This window comes from Halichoerus grypus, chromosome 7 (genome assembly GCF_964656455.1).
Source record: "Halichoerus grypus chromosome 7, mHalGry1.hap1.1, whole genome shotgun sequence".
NCBI lineage: Eukaryota > Metazoa > Chordata > Mammalia > Carnivora > Phocidae > Halichoerus > Halichoerus grypus.
Genome location: NC_135718.1, coordinates 17519469 through 17536733, shown reverse-complemented (window position 1 = coordinate 17536733; position 17265 = coordinate 17519469). Strand labels below are relative to the sequence as shown.

General features: G+C 51.1%; 1 long non-coding RNA gene and 1 pseudogene across 1 annotated transcript in view; both read right to left on the bottom strand.

Moving 5' to 3' along the window:
* The window catches only part of LOC144382543 (uncharacterized), a 258665-nt gene that overhangs the window by 75885 nt on the left and 165515 nt on the right, over positions 1 to 17265 (bottom strand). The gene's annotated exons all lie outside the window — the stretch shown is intronic.
* LOC118521057 (U4 spliceosomal RNA) lies at positions 725 to 854 on the bottom strand (annotated as a pseudogene).

Below are 17265 nucleotides of genomic sequence, written 5' to 3'. Positions count from 1 at the left end.
TCTTCAGTACTTTGCTACAATTTCTGTCCTGTGAATATAGAGAGTGTCATTTTTTGATTTAATGATGGAACTTGAAAGGATTATGTTCAAGGTTGCTTTTGAATACCGGTCCCCCCCCTTCTTTAATTGTCCCCTGAGATGGCTTTGCAGAGTGACCACAAACCTGGATATGAGCTCTGGTTCTCTCATTGGTGAGTTGAAATAATCCACTCATCTCTTCACTGAGCTTCTGTTTCTTTGACTGTAAAGCAGGGAAAATACCACGCACCCCGAGGACTGATAGGAAGATTCGATTAGGTAACCCATGGACAGCACCACCAGGCATGTGATAAGCCATCACCATCCCCCTCATCTTGGTAAAATGAGCTGCCCTGTAACATCGTGGTGGACAAATATTGAGGGTGGGGAGTTTTGGGTGTTTTTGTTTTGTTTTCTTTAAAGATTGCTCATGATTATGGCCTTAAAATTCCTCCGGAATGCCTTATATTAATAATAGTAAAAGGAAGATATTCATGTCTTCATTCATTAAAAAAATTTTTCATTTAAAAAAATGTTTTCAAATTGTTTTTTTAACACTGAGTATCAGACATGGCCCCAGAGATTGGAAGACAGCATTGAACCAAAACCAGAGCTGAGAGGCCAGTGAGGAGTTATGTGGCAGTTACCTGCCGTAGGAATTGAGTCACGGAGAGACCTGGAGAGCAAGGCCAGCCTCCGTTGGTCAGGCTGATATGAGCCTCTTCAATGCCAAGGGTATGCCATCCTGGGAGACCCAGCTGAGAACAGTTTTCAAGTAGCAATAATCACTCCTCGGATAAACCTCATTGGTTATGATGCTGCCACTGTGCAAAGCTGGAAAACATACTTGAAACACACACACGCACACAAAGTATTGATTGCGAATGAATGAATGAATGCAGGCAACTTCTATCACCCCAGGTGACCTGCTCAATCAGAATTTCACCACCAGGAAGTTCCCTATTAAGTGATCATTTGTTCCCCCCTTGGGGGCAGAGACGCCGTGGACTGTGTAGGCAGGAAGACAGCCACATGGGATCCCCCCTCGTGCTGGACAAGGGGTAGGGGCACCGAGCCAGAGGCCACACCTACTCCTAGCACAGCAGGTGCTTCTCAGTGTTTCTGGGTGGGCTGCCTGCCATGGTTTTCTTCAGGGGTCTCCTTATACCCCCCTAATTTGATCACCAAGACACTCCCCCATCTTACGAGGCAGCTGAGCTGCTTCACCAGGCCTGCCTCGTTTGGATGCACAGCACAATGAGTTTGTACCCACCGAGCCTCCAGCGCCGATATTTCAAACCCTACAGTACACTAAACGTGAAACTTTTGTTCAAATTTCAAGGATTTTGATAGCCCAAGTGAATAGACACTGCCTATTGATTTTTCCCTTACAATGACTCTTGGATAACCTATTTTCTCATTTATTTTTAAAGACAGCTCATGAGATTTCATAGCAATTCTGCCCAACCTCCTAATATCAAAATCCCTCCTTGACCCTGAAAATTGTAATTCTGCTATAGATCACAGCTGCTGAATATTACCTTTTACTAAGCTGGTTAAATAAAATATGTCCAAATCACTAGATCCCACAAGCCGTGGCCTGCAAGTGTAATGATCCGGGGGCCGAGATTTCTACCACTGCACGCCCGCCAGCCCAGCGCTCTCACTCGCCGGCCGGCCGACCGACACCAAAGTGTGAGAATCCAGAATATCGGTTCGGGTTTAAAAGTGAAGGAGGAGGAGAGGGGAAGGGTAGCTCTTCTGGTCTTCAATGATTTTCTTGTAAAACTTTTACAAGGGAGAGTTGGGCTGTTTGATGTGTTCTAGACAATCAAATGCCCTCTGAGTCTGTGGCAGAGTGGCTAGGGTTTTCTCCCGAGCAGAGGAGGGGGCATATTTGATGTAGGGCAAGTTCAAAACCTCCAAAGCCTTCCATGCTGGTAGGTCAGGTGACACTCACGAGGTGGGAAGATACAACACGGGCAACATGAAAAGGACCAGGGACCTGGGAAGTCTCATTCTGCCACCAGCTGGCCGGGGCTCTTGCTTTTCGGCTGGAGAGGGGCGCTGTGGAATTTAGACCACGGGGGCCTGTGCCCTGCCCGAGCCCCCTCACCTGCGTGCACTCAGGCTCTCACCTGCGCTTCATTCACTTTAGCCAAAAGGCCCCACGGATCTCCCAGCCTGCCAAGCGGCCCGGAGCCTCCTTCCTCCCAGACTGGCTTTTTCGCTTTCTCAGAAGAATGAAGGACAGCACTGACCCAGGTTGGTTCCAGGGGAGTTTTAAATATTTCAAAGCCAACACTTAGATCAAAAGTCATAACCTCTGGCTTGCAGATTGTCCTCTTGCCTTATGTGGGCAGCCTCCAAGTCCAGTATGGTAATGCCTCCCGGAGCAGCTCACTCATTACAGGTGAACAGAGTCTGAAATAGCCCTGACTCAGCAGAAATGGGACATCTCCCAGCAGTGGCCATTGGAACCCACTTGAAATGCAGGAGACAAGAGGGTCTTCCTCAGGCCCGTGGAGCTTTGCAGCAGCAACCCCCACCCCCACCCCCGCCCGGGCCCTCCTGGGACTGCGGGGCCCTCCGCCTCCCCTGCAGGTCCCAGGCTCTGGTAGGTGACGGTCCTGAGGAACAGAAGCAGGAAACCTGCTGATATCAGCACCCGGTGAGTCAGAGTGAGCAGGAAATTGTCCACGAAAGAGAAATTAATAAATAGCAGTGCGTTCCCCCACCCCCACCCCCAAATCAGGATCTGTCAGGAGGTCAAAAGAGCTAACACGTATTACTGTCCTCTAAGTATACCTGATGCCAGGGATGACAAGCTTGTGGCAGGAGGTCACCCCCTTCCTCCCACGTTCCTGGCTGACATTGCTAATTGATCCTGGCTCTCTGTCGTCCTCCGAATCTTCTTCAACCCCGCGTTCCCAGCAGCCTCTGCTCATCAGTAAGAATTGATATGGGGGATACAAGCTATGTCCCACCTGGCCCCCTGCGTCCCCACACCCCACACACATCCTGTGCAGGCCAATCCCAAGACCTGGAGGTCCTCCCAACGCCTCCCCCGGGAGTCTGCTTCTGCTCCTTCAAGGTCCCACTCCAGGACCTATGTCCTCAAAGAGGAGCGGCCTACTGGTTGTGTGTTCAATTCCCATGACGGGATCATCTCCCAAGGAAGGAGAGTCCCTAGAAAAATGCAGTGACATCAAAGTAAGCGTTGTTCCAAAGGGCTTGGCTCCATCAGCTACCCCTCCAGGGGGCTTTGGAGCCCCTGTTGGGAGCATCAAACTGGGCACCCGGGAGAGGTGAGAGAGAGGGCCGCACCCATAGCTCCGTGAGTTCAAGCTGGTACAGCCGCCTCCCCGCGCCCCAGGTCCCTTCCCTGCAAGGGAGGCCTGGCAAGGTTACCCTGGGTCAAGGTGATGGTGTCGGGATTGAACGAGAGAACCGTGTCACGCACTTAGCTCTGAACCTGGGCGGCGGTAAGTGCCCTGTAAATAGAAGCAGTTGTCTCAGTTCTCAGGAGGCAACCCACTGAGGACGGGCTCCGCCCTCGAGGCCTCTGGTCCTTTCATGAGACTCTTACCCGCGGGGGCTTGTTCTGCCGGTGCATGCCGCCGGCCTGCTCTGTGCCCGCCACTGGGCTGGGAGTGCAAAGGGGAAGGAGCCATTCATGGCCTGAAGGAGGAATTTAGAGCATCTGGAGCAGTCACGAGATGAGGTCAGACAAGGAGGTCCAAATGCTGACGTTCCAAAGTAGATGTGGAGACACCACCTCCAAGCCCTGACCAGCTTGGAACGGGCTGCAAGCGAGGAGCCCTCCCTGTGGCAAAGGCGGGGCCTGGCAGAGCAGAGCCCCCTCCCCGGGGGGCAATGCCACCTGCCTCCGGGGAGAAGGCAAGCTTCAGGGCAATCCATTTTAGCTCTTGTTACCACCTCCCCGTTCGCTTCCATTGCTCCCTCTTGATCGTCCCCCCTCTGCTGACAACAAGATATGGTTGGCATGTAGCTGGGGATTTAAAACCAGGAGAGCTTCTCCCTCCCTTCAAGCTGGAAGCTGGCTCCCTGGCTCTCTGAGGCCTCTCGAAGCTGGGCACTTGATGAGTGCCAGGAGACCAGCTCCCAAAACCGGAAGGGGCCTGCATTGTTAGACCAAAATAGCAAACGTGTAACATGAGTCTCTTCAGGGGCCCTCCGTGGGCTGGCGGCTTCCGGTGGGTGCTCGACACAGGCCAGCCTGTGGAAGCCAACCGGAGTGGCCCTCACTGCACTTGAGAGAGCTCTTCTACCTCCAGGACTGTTCTGTCCCTTAGCTAGATGAGTTCATCCCCCTGAAAATGGATCGGAGATATCCTTAGCCAAAAAAGTGACATGTCTGGGTCAGATAAACCAAACTTGTACACACGACACGTGTACTTCCTGAATGCCTGAAATCCTCCCATCTGAGCTTACTTGCCCTGCATGTCCCAGAACAAAAGATACCCCCACCTCCAAAAGGACCCCTTCCCCATGGATGGCAGCCACGCTTTCTCCCACTTGTGAGGCCGGAATGCAGAGTTCCGGGATGTCACTTCTCCCAGGTGGTGCCCAACTGATGGCTTGTCAACTTCCCAAATATTTTCATCTCTGGAAGCAACAATGCACCAAAAAAGGCCGTTCTGAAAGAGGACTAAGAAGCTGGTTCGACATGGGTCTTGGGTCAAGGTTGGTGGCCTGTCTGGGGGGCCTCTGAGCAGGCGTGCTGGGATTTTTTTGAAAGACTCCCTTGCAGTCCCCCTTAATGAAGCTGTTGTCCAAGCCCCTCGGAGGGCCCATGTGGTCCGAAGTAGTAGCAAGTGTCCCATTACTGTAAACGGCCTTTTATTTTTAAACTAATGCTATATTTGGAAAGCAGTAATCCTGGGGAAATGATACTGGGACTAATGGGGAACATATTACCTTTCATGTGTTTTCTTCATGTTTAAGGTTTCTTTGTTATTATCTGAGTAGCAAGGCTCTGCATACACTCTTGGGCAAAAAATCAAAATAAGCCTTAAAGCAATAATATTTTAATAAGCATCAAATGTCTTCAATGAGATAAAAGTATTAGAGGGTGTTTTGATATTGGGCTTTAGTTAAAACCTCATTAAAAAAAAAAAATTTCTCAGATGTCGTGGGGTGGGGGAGCGGTGATGTGTTTTTAAATTCAGGTGGAGAATAAGGTCCAGTTCAGGTCAATTATGCTAATTAAATGCCACAAACGACTGGAATTGCCAGCAAATGGATGTTATTATTTGTTGCTTTCCCTGTTTTCCATTGATCAAAAGCAGCATCTAATGACACTTAAGGCTCGAGAAGCTGAAGCTGCAGCCTGACTCCACATCGATGCCGGGGCGCCAATCCCGGCCCTGGGGTGGCCGGACTGAGCTCCCGTCCCACCCACCCGCGCCGCTCTCCCCTCCTCGGGTGAGGCTCTCGACAGCCCAGGCTGCTGGCCACGTCGCTGAGATTCAGATTAGCTCGGGCAATGAGTGTCTGGTCCTGTTCCCAGCCCCAACTGGGAAGGGCTCAGGGGCCCAAGTTACGAAACGAAACAGTCATTTCTTCACCCACAGCCAGGGACCGAGCTCGAATCAGGGGCTCTTTAGAACTGAAAGGAGCTTGGAGATCCTCCGTTCGGTTTTATAAAATAAGGAAACTGAGGCTCGAAGCGGGGAAGTGACCTGCCCAAGGCCACCCCAGCCCGCTGATTGCTGAGCCAAGAATAGAACAGCCATTTCCTGACTTTCAGTCCCGTGCCCACATGTTCCCTTCTCCAATATTACAAAACAGAACTTCACCTTTCCTCCCCGTCTCCTCACAGCAACCACCACCGCTCCCCCGCCTGCAGCTTTCCCTCGTACTTTGACATCAAATCTTGGTTGAGTGACATCAGCATAAACCAGCAAGACTTCAAGTTTGGCATCGGGCCAGGTGGAGCATGACTTGGGTCTGGCTTTTCCCTTGGCTGACCTAAAATGGAGTCAAATTTCAGTTGCAAAATGAAATGCACTTGACTTTGGACAGAAGGGACATCACAGGGGTGGTGGGGATCAGTGGTTTCAGGCCAATACGAGGACTCCACCATCCTGGCTTTATCCATACTCCAAGCTGGGGCTCTCAGTCATTGCTGCCTCCAGGTGAATGACCGTCTCAGAAAAAGTTTGCTGCCAGGGGGAGTCCAAGAGATCAAGAATCTGGGGGGAGAGGGTGGAAAGTTTTAAACAGGGACAGTTACGGATGTCAAAAACACAGCGCTGTCGCTCACTTGCTGGCTTACTGAGCTGGGCCCTGATTGCCAGCTACCCACCCAGTACTTTCTAACTCAGAGCCCCCAGCCATCATGGAGAGAGTGCCACCCTGGGCCTCGGACATCCCGGGTCCTGCTCCTGGCTCTGGCCCAGCCATGGGACCCCGAGCAAGTTGCTCTCCTCTCTGGGTCTCAGTTTGCAGATCTGCAAAATGGGAGGGCTTGGCCTGCAAGGCTGTGAGCAGAACGGCTCCCCAGGAGCAGCCGCTGGTCTTGGGGACACAGGTCAAGCAGCTCTGTCGTAGCCGCATCCCTAGAGATGTGTAGATGATTCCCAGCCACAGACAATCCTGAAGTCACATTTGGGGGCTTTGCAGGGGCTTGTAGAGTTTGGATTTGGTCTTTGAAGTACTAGGGTCAGAACAGCCATCTGAATTCGGGCTGTCTCAGGGTCATCAAGGAATGAAACCATGGGAGGTGGCAGTGGCACCTGGGGAGGCGTGGTGTCAGGGAGGGCCCAGCCCAGTGGCACCTGGGGAGGCGTGGTGTCAGGGAGGGCCCAGCCCAGGACAAGGTCTGAGGCTGAAATCACGCAACATGAAGGGACTGAGTCAGTGCCGTGCTGAGGCTCAGGCGCACAGTCAAGCAAACTGGCCATTAGCACTGAGTGCTCCTTCCTCTGCCCAGGGCTCTTTGGCTGTCCCCGTGGCCACTGGACCAGCCCTGCCCTGGGCAGGACAAACCCAAGAGGGCCAGGCAAAGCCTCCGAAGCCAGAATCCCTCCTTGCCCTGCCCATTCTGTCCCCAGTGAGGCCCACGTAGGGGAGCCAATCCCCAGGGGGGCCTTGGGACAAGCCTGGGGTCTTCCTGGGGTCAGAGCTGGAGCCCACCCCAAGCAGCTCCTGGGGGGCCCAGGGACCCGGGAGCTGAGCGTCCTGCATAGACAGGCTGGGTGAACACCAGCATATGGCACCTGCTGGAGTCACGGAAAAATAAAAAGTGCTTCTAAATTGCATAAGGTTATGTCATACATGTTGTAAAGATTACAATTGCGAACGATCCCATAGCATAGATTTTCTTTCCTCAGCTAATGTGTATTTAACGCATCCAGTATTTTGCTGACACCACCTGGAGACTCCCACCCATAGTAACACACACCTGGGGGGCGGGTAGGGAGGGGGCACTCGGCAACGCTTTGTTACCCCCACCGGTGACAGCAGGTTGAAATGAGCTTCAAGGGCAGGAATGAGGGCACAGGAGGGACCCGAGGGGCAGGACGGGCAGAGGACGAGCAGGCTTCTGACACCCTGCAGCTTACGATGCTTTCAGGCATCAGGCAGAAGCACGTTCTCCAGAGGCAAGCAGATCTGGGTTAAATCCCAACTCGGCTCCTCACTAGCCAGGGACTTCAGATGGATGCCTTAAGCTCCCTGAGCCTCACTTCATGGACTGCCATGTGGGGATGATGGTAAATCTGACTTTGGAAGACTGTCACCAGTATTTGATGGGATCCATATGACCCTCAGTTACTTTGGGCACCTGCTGTTGGAAGTACACCACTTTCTCCCCGAGGGGCTGCTTGCTGGGTCACTGCCCAGCTCACCCGAAGTGAGGGGCCATAGACAGCCCCTGTCACCACCTGAGGCTGGCTCTGATGGCATCTTTTTCCTTGGTCACAGGTTGGGGAGGGAGCCGAAGCACCATCTCAGGAACATGAAGAGCAGCTGTGGGAGGAAGGAGTCAAAGATTCACTGATTTAGTCATAAGGTATTTATTGAGCACCTACTAAGGACCAGACGTGGAGAACATGACAGAACAGGGTAAGTCAGTTCCCCAGGTGGGGCTTTCAGTCTGTCAGGGGAGGTACAGAAGCCACGTGGATCGCATTCTAAGAGAAAATAGTAAATAGTATTGGGAGGCTTGGAGCCAGGGAATGATGCCATCTGGTTTATGTCTGTATGGATCACTGGCTGGTGTGCAGGGATGGACTTAACAAGGGACAAACGTGGAATCGGATCAGGCAGGCCTGCCTGAGGCAGTTCAGGCATGTTACTTGACTTCCTCGGACCTCAGTTTCCTCATCGGTAAGATAGGCAGCTGTGAGGATGAAGTATGCAGAGACTGAAAATGCAAAGGCACAATGACCACAAGTAAGAAGAGAACTTTGACCCGCAACCCGCAGCGCCCCCTTATCTGCCACCAACAGCCCAGGAAGCCAGGCTGCTATTTCTAGGGACAATCCAGGGAGCTAAACAGGAACGTCTGTAACCATCAGCCCCGAATAGCCAGGACTCAGATAATAACTGACAGCCTCCCTAGTTGTCATCCCTGATTCCAACTTAGGACCGAGGAGAGAAAGCCAAGTAGATACCCTAACCAACCACATGGGATGACTCGTTTGCTTCCTGTGAGCCCACCCACAGCTTCCCCAGGCCGACGGCCTCCAGTCAGGACCCACTCGAAGCTTCCTTCTTTCCACTATAAAGCTTTCCCACTCCTCTGCCTGCCTTTGATTCTCTTTGAGAATGCAAACAACGGGGGCTGACTCCCTTGCTGTAGTAAGCTCAGAATAAATAGCCTTGCTTTTCTCATTTGGTTGGTTCATTTATTTCCACGGTGCAAATGTATGTAAAGTTCCTAGTGCCTTCCTAGCACTTAATGGGTAAAACTCAGTGCGTTTCTGTCCCTCCCTCTCTGTCCACTGAGACACCAGCTGGGCAGCCACTCCAAGAGAGTGTCGGAACCCCGAGCAGTCAGGCCGTCCGAGGCCCTGACGATCAGCGTCTCGGAACATCTGCCCTGTGAGGAAAGTGACCCTGAGACGATTTTCTGTTTCCTTGTAGAGAGTGTGTAGAAGGTTGGGAAGGGGGCTACCTTTGGGGGAAAGAGCCTGGGACAGGAGGGAGAGACTGGGTGTTGCCTGGGTTCCAATCCCAGCCGGATGCTGCCTGAGTGGCTTAGGCCACAGTTGTGTTCTTTGTGAAGTGGAGAAGATTAAACGAGCTAATTTGGGTTGGATGCTTAGCACGCCGCCTGGCACCTAGGAAATGTGCCGTAAACAGAAACTGGTGGCCAGCAGTGGTGGTGACAGGGGGAATGTGTGGCCACCAGGCTGAGTTGCCAAAGTTTCGGACACTGTTCAGGAGGGCACATGTAGGCACGTCCCCCTGAGTGGAGTCCGGTGCTTCAGTGGGGCAGGCTTCACCCCAGAACTTCCCCAGGGGAAAGAGAGACAAGCTGGAGGGCCCCGGGACCACAGCGGGGAGCATCTCCCCACCTAGGCAACCCCCGAGTGTTGTTTCCCTACAGGTTGACAGGGTCGGTGACATTCCACCGTGAGGTGCCCTTCACAAAAAGTTAGTGCAGCATCCCACGTAAGAGGGCTAGACTGGGGTGTTCTGGAAAATAACCCACTTGCCGTTTATTCACACTGAGGAGAAATCGATGGAGAGGCTTAGTCTTTATATTTTAATAGAGGCACCCCAATAACGTGAGCTTTCGCCTGAAAGCTCCTTGGGTAAAAGGAAGTGGTGCTGGATTGAGAGAAGAGGGGCCTCTGTAGCCACACCACGCAGATGGAAACCGCAATGGGCACTGGCCATGGAGCGATCCACCATCAGAGCCCATTAGAGGACCCCTTTAGCTGCCAGAGGTCAGGGGAGAGTGGGCATCTGGCCTCTCCAGATGCCCCAAGCAGATAATGAATCCAGAGCTGGCAACTCAAAATAGAAAGTGGGTGAAGAATTCATTCTTGAAGTACCCATGGCAGCCCCAGCCACGTTCAGAGGCAGTAGCCTTAGAAGGCATCCAGCATCCCGGGGCCATGCCAGTGGTAGGAGCTCATGTGCCCAGGATCTGGCAACATGCCTGGGGGCATCCACTGTTCAGGGCATGGTTGCCCAAGGGTAGTTCTGCTGCCTTCCTGGTCTTCCAAAAAATTCTTCCTCTGCTAAGGCAGTGGCTGGCCACCAGGAATCTAATCTGCTACAGCCACAACCCCAAAGCCAGTGGGGAGGCAGGAGGATGATTGCAATAGGAAAGCGCCACAGTTCACTCAGATTCCATGACACGTTTTCCAACAGTCGGATGCAGAAACAGGAATTTCTTTAAGATGAGCTGCCTGTTAACAGATGGAAACATGATAGGGTTTCCATGGTCGGGTGAGGATGAGGGCAATATGGTTTTTGTGTTCTTGTGCTGTTGTGAGACCTGCCCCATGCTGCCTGCCCCTCCCCCCGGGCAGAGTAGAAAACTCCTGTGCAATCACTCCACTCACCTTGGCTTCCCTTTCCAGCCAGGTGTTTACTACCTCACATCAAAGTGGCCAGCCTGTTACAGGATACATTTCAGCATGGCCCTGCCTTACTTGCAAACTCACATGAGTCCCCTTGTTTGAGACTCTGGGGACCAAGGACGAGAATTGGTCCAGGTGAGCCGGCCCGGATTCTCACCCCAACTCGGAGAGGAGCTCTCTCGGCCTCAGTTTTTCCCATCAGTCCAATGAAGAGAGCCCGTATGTTTCTGTATAAGGGTCCTTCCGGCTCTAAATTCTATGATGCCGCTATTCTGATTCTTTGGAACTCTCTCTCCCATTGCTTCCTTTTCTGCCTCCTGCATAGGGGGACCACAGAAATCACATAGAAAACAGGAAGGTTGAACTCAACAAGAATCTGACTTTCGTGTTTAGCAAGGCAGGGGAAGTCGATCTTGCTGCCAAGTTCTGTTCCTCGCCCTCAAGGTGTTAATAGTACTGCAGTCATGAGGGGGTGTTCGTCAGGAACACAGAAGCCACTCTAGGTATTCCAAGTAGGAAGGGCTCAACTACAGGGAACTGGAGACTTGCATGGTTGCTGGAAGGACCAGGGGAAGGAAGGGTCAGGCCAGCAGCCACCAGAAGGCGGGTGATTGACAGGAGCTCCCTAGGACACTGCAAAGGACCCAGAATGTCAGCAGTTGTTGCCACCACCATCCTCAGCAGCCTGCGGCATCCCAGCATGCAATGCTCAAGCCTGAGTTTTGCCCAGGCATCGAGTTGCATCCACCACCAGAGAAGGCCGGCAGTCCTCCACCCCCCAATTCTTGCAGGAATGCCTCATTGGCAGACTCTAACTTGAAGTTATACAGGGAAAAAGATTCTGAGCAATGCAGTTCCAAGCTTCTCTTCTGACGTGCAGGCTGTCAAAGTATGTGACCATGAGGCCAGGGCACAAGAGACAATGAGCTTGTTTTCACATCCACAAAGAGGGGAGAGCAAAGAAATTTCATCTGAAGAGCCGGATCATGATTAATTGGTGATGGCGGTCTGGAGTGCTGGGTTGGAAATAATTTTGAAGTTGTATCTAGGCTTAGCAGGGAAAGGTGCTATGATTGATTAGGAATGCCTGTCATGGGTGTAGAAGGAAAGTGGGGAATTGTATGCAACAAATTTGCAATGGTGCTCTAAATTAATGATTGGGTGACTTTCTCTTTTTTTAATTAACTTATTGTAGACACAGAGAGAGAGATGCAGAGCTGGGGGGGGAGGGGCAGAGGGAGAGAGATTCTTAAGCAGACTCTGTGCTCAGCACAGAGCCCAACGCAGGGCTCGATCCCATGACCCTGAGATCACCACCTGAGCCGAAACCAAGAGTTGGACACTTAACCGACTGCACTCCCCAGACACCCCAGTGATTGGAAAACTTTCTAAAGTCACCACCATTTGTATTTGTTCTTCTTTCCCTCCGTCAAATATATAAGTTATAACCATGTATGTGTGGAAGACACAGGAATTGGAAGAGCGGGTGAGGAGTAAGGAAGGGACATGGGGAATCTGTGGGGTTTCCAGCCTCCCCGAAAAGTGCTGTGCACAATCTATACAGTCAACTCCTCAAGGTTATCTCATGGTCAGGTCTACTAACCTCTGCCCCACCCCCCCAACTTCATTTCCCAGTTTCTAGGTCTGTCTCTAATAGGTCTTTACCACATCATCTGGGAGAAACCTTCCATCTCTTCTCCAGTGAATTGCTTCCCCTCTCTGCACCTTGGCTTCCTCATCGACATATTCAGGACTTGGGTTAGATCTGTGGTTTGCCAGTGGTGTATTGAGGAGCCTAGGGTGTTCAGGAGGAGGAAGTATGGAGGAGTGCCAAGGCAGGGTGCTCTGGGAGGCACTTCACTTTTATCAGTTTTAGATATTGTGCTTTTGCTTAAGACATCACTTGGGAAGGAGGGGGGCAGTCCTGCTGCTAGATAGACAAATCAATAAAAAGCTTGAGAACCTCTGTACAGGTCCTCCCTGAACACATTTCCAGATGTAATGTTCCCTGGTGCTGCTTGGTTTGTTTGCCTCTGCAAACACCAGCCCCTTTTTTCTCCCCACCTCCCTTTCTCTTTTCTTTCTCCATCCCCTCTCTGCCAAAGATAGGAATTGCAAAGTCTCCATCTTAACTTCCAAGCTTGGGCTGAACTTGAAACCAAAGTTAAAGCCTGGTTCTTGTCATTAGGAGATGCTGTGAGGTCATGTGGAGAAGGGAAAAATAAAATCAATATGTCATTTCCCCCCTTTTCCAAAAAAAAATCTGGTGCTATTCTTTTTATAGCTGAAAAACACATTGAATCATAGAAAATTTAGAACTTGACATCCTGGAGTCAAGAGGTACTCTGGCTTTTCCCTTGCCATACATTGCAGTGCAAAATTTTGAGAAATGGGAACATGCTGCTTTGAGTTGTCATTGTTTTTAATGACACCGCAATTACTATCTGGTTTTTTATCGTTGTTTTTTTTTAAGGCAGGAGGAACCGTTCAAATAGGTTTTTCTGCTCAAAATGTACTTTGGAGTTCCATCTTGGGGAATAAGAGCCCTTTTGTTCCTCTTCCTGCTGAAGTTTCACTTAGTTCCCACTAATACTAGCTCTAGAAGAGTCTGAGTCAGCCAAAAAAGATGTCCATTCAGGAAAATGACAAGTTCATTTTCATTATTCCCTGCTGGAGGCAAAGGGGCAGCTTTGCGGAGAGCCCTGGCTGACTTGTTTGAAGGATGGTGGGGAGAGCCCACCATTCTGCCCCTGCTCTGTGGGGTCCTCCTGGGCCAGGGGGCTTGGCTTGAGAAAGAAGTGGCTGGAACCCTGCCCACCCCACCGGCAGCCCCCGCCTGGCACCAGTGGGGTCCAGCCCAGCCTAATACAGGACCCTTGACTGAAGGCCCCCTGTCCCAGCACTGCACACAAAGAGCCCAGCTAGGCTAGGATGAGCATGTACACATCTCGCCTGCTGACTGGCTGGAGCCCGCGAGGCAGCGCCTTCTCCCATTGGTTGGTCCAGATTGGCTGATGGAGCGGAAGGGGCGGGCCTTGTGGTCCCCAAATGTCCCTGCCTCACCCACTCTCTGGGTACCTGGTTCCCCCACCAAAAAGAGCCTGCCTGACTTTCACCAGTGAAATTGGCTCTGGAGAAGTGCTCTCAGAATTAACATGTGCTTCAGCATCCTCCTTGCCAGAGGGCACAGTGGCGGCATTCAGGAGAAAGGCGCCCCCCCTCCCCCCCCCCCCGCCTTTCTGAGAGCCCCTTGGAGACAGAGGGCCTGGGGGCAGGGCAGGAGGAGGTGCCTCAGCACGAGAGGAGGAGGATCAGGGACCTTTCCCTTCTCACCAGCTCCAGGTTCACCCAGGGCGGTGCTGCTGCCCAGAGGGCAGGAGTGGGGAGCTTGGTGTCCTTTATGGAGAAGAGTAGAGAACATGAGGCAGAGCCTGGCATGAAGGGAACTTGTCTCGGGGGCAGGAAAGTTGACCCTCCCAAGAGGGTCACGCTGTTTACCATTTACTTTGGGAGTCTTTCCCCAGACACTGAAGCGTGCATTGTATTACCAGGGCTTTCCTGGTCTCCTCTTAAAACACAATTCCCCCTGAGGGCCATAGTAAGTCACATCGTATAGAAATGGACCTCATTGGAGCACCTGGGTGGCTCAGTAGGTTGAGCATCCCACTCTTGATTTGGCTCAGGTCATGATCTCAGGGTGGTGAGATCGAGCCCTGCTTTGGGCTGGGCGCTCAGCACGGAGTCTATTTAGGATTTTCTCTCTACCCCTCTCCCTCTGCTCCTCTCCCAGCTCATTCTCTCCCACCCCCCTCAATTAATTAATTAATTAATTATTTTTTTAAAGAAAGAAATGGACACCTCATTAACCTGGGGAAGTGACTCACTTTTGCCCAAGCAGGAGTGATGGGAGGGTGGGCACAAGCACACATTATTGATACTAAAACGCTGTCCAGTAGAACTCATTTGTGCTGTGTAATACCATGTGGCAATTGAGCTTGAAATGTGGCTAGTGTGACTGAAGACACAAATTCATCATTTAAAGTTAAAGCTATGTTGGCTAGTGGCTACTGTATTGAACAGTGCTGTTCTAGAAAGTCTAATGAGGAAGAGACCCTAGATATTCTTTGGTTCAGGGGGTCTCACCAGTTGGCATATTTTATTGGAGGTATAGTTTGGAAAAGACTCTCTGGGAGGTATAGTTTGCAAAAGACTATGCCTTATAATTTTATGTTTGAAAAACAAAAACAAATCCCTAGTTTTGCATATTACAGACCTTCAGGAAAGTTGGAGTTTTGTGTTTATCAAAAGGTAGCAAATCTTTGCAGTGTAGTCCTACCCTTTCATATGAGAGGCTCAGCCCCAGAAAGAGGGAGAGATTGTCCAGGCTCTCAGGGTGACGCTGGCTTCTCCAGGGTGACCTGCTCTCGTCCCAGCAGGCCAGGAAGAGCGGGGTCTGTTAGGTGACAGGGTTCTGAATACTGCTGCTTTCCTCACGTCCCAGTGGCCTTAGGTATATGGAAATAAGTGGGAGACATTGATAATGGTATTTGTTCTGAGTCCCCTCCCAGGATTTTTCCTGCATCTTAGAACCCCAACCCCAATTTTCTCGGGTCCTCGCAGGTCCCGGGTGGCTCACAACCTTCCCTGGTGTCCTTCATGGTCTTCTCATGCCCACCCCCCAGTTTCATGCTACTGCGGTGGACAGAAGAATGGCCTTCCGAATCCTTGAAATCTGTGACTATGTTACCTCTCATGGTAAGAGGGATCCTGACAGTGTTACTAAGTCAACGATCCTGAGATGGGGCTTCTTTGGGATCAGATTTTCCAGCATTTGTCTTCGTACCCCAGAGTTCCCTCTTAACCCCTAACTTCCCACTCTCTTCTTTGTCATCTCTTCTCTCCATCCCCTCAAAAATCCCCCACAAGCAAAGACAGGAACTCAAGCCACAGTGGGAATCAAACTCCTGTTTCCCGAGGAGAGTCTCCCTCTGGTCCGTGAGATGACAAGAGCCACTGGATCGCTCCACCTATTGGGTACTAGACACTGTGCCTAGCTGCTGGAGCTATCTCCCAGCTAAGGCAGTGGAAGCCAAGAAGGGCAAAGAAACCATCTCGGATGTTTTCACAGATAACAGGGAGTGCAGAAGAACCACCTAGCTAAGCCCAGTCCAGATTGCTAAATCATAAGAAAATAAATTGCTCTTGTCTGAGGCAACTAAGCTTAAGGTGGTTTTTTACATAGCAATACATCATTGAAACATTCCCAAACCTCACCCCTACATAAGAATGGAAGGCTTGTCCTTCTCTTTCAGACTCTCCCTGATGTCTAGGCCCAGCTCTCTCAAGCTGACAGACAAGTCAGCTGCTGATAGTTCTGAAACAGACAGGGTATAATGTCACTGTAAGCACCTGCCCAACCAGTTCTTTGTGTGGCCTGGTATAATTAATTAATCAGACATTTGTGAGCCCCAGACAAGGGGTGCCATTGATCTTCAGGCTCCTCCTTTGGTGAGGAGCCCTTGGAACTGGAGCCATTAGGGTTGGGCAAGGATGACTCTAGGGCCATCCCAGTCATAGAGCCCCAACCTCATGCTGTCCCTTATAGGACAGGCCCTGATCATATGGTTGCCATGACAACAGGGCCAGTCATCCCCTAAATGCACAGGCCAAAGGATCTTTCCATCCCTTTATGCTCCAAGGACCAGAAGACCTCAGCATTACAAAGTGTGGGTGAGGCAGGGACAAGCAGAAAGAATGATACTTCCATTTTCTTAGATTTCTCCCACATGAAAATGGCAGCACTCTGAGGACAGAGACCAAACGTATTTGTCTTGGGTGAACAATGTAAAAGAAGTTAAGAATTTCACCAACATGTGTATGACAACAGATGGGCACAGCAAGCCATGCTGGGGCAGACCTGCTATTCAGGACTGAATCACATGAGGGGCATACATAAGTCCAGGAGGCAGCCACTGCCCTGCTGGTCCTCAAAGCCTGTCCCTCTCCATATCACACCTCTTGGTATTCAGGGCTGGATGCTGGGGGTAAAGTAGGCAAATTTGCAAAAGAATAAAAGAACCTCCTGGGAAGAACCTCCTGGGTCTTTTTGAAGACCACCATTTCTCGATCCCTCTGATATATCTGGAGAGTCCCAGGTAAATTAGTGGACAAGGAAGTACAGAAAAGACACCTAGGCCCTGGAAAAGCCAACATGAAGAAAGAGACAGTTGGGGCATGTGGGTAAATGACCCTGATCAGACCCTGGAGAAAGAGGGGGCCTCAAAGGAGACTTCTCTTAGATAGGGGGTGTCATGAGAAATCACTGAGAAACAAGAGGTGACCATGTTCTCCATAAGCTGGAGAAGTATATCACAGTAGTTACAAGAAATCATACATTTACTGTGGATAAGGCCAATTGGACAATTGCCTTATTCAATAAACAATTCGATGATTTAATTCCATGAACATTTATTTATGAAGGCTTGGCGACCACAGCTAGGAGGGCAAATAAGAGAAGCAAAAAAGTAGTTGTGATGTGATGTGATGAGTGCAGAAACAGAAGTATATTCAGAGGCCAGACACTGCTCTGGGGAGGAAGGCAGTGATAATTTCTGGGGCTGTCCAGGAAGGCTCCCAGGAGGAGGTGACCAATGAGATGGGTTTTGAAGGGTAAATGGGAGAG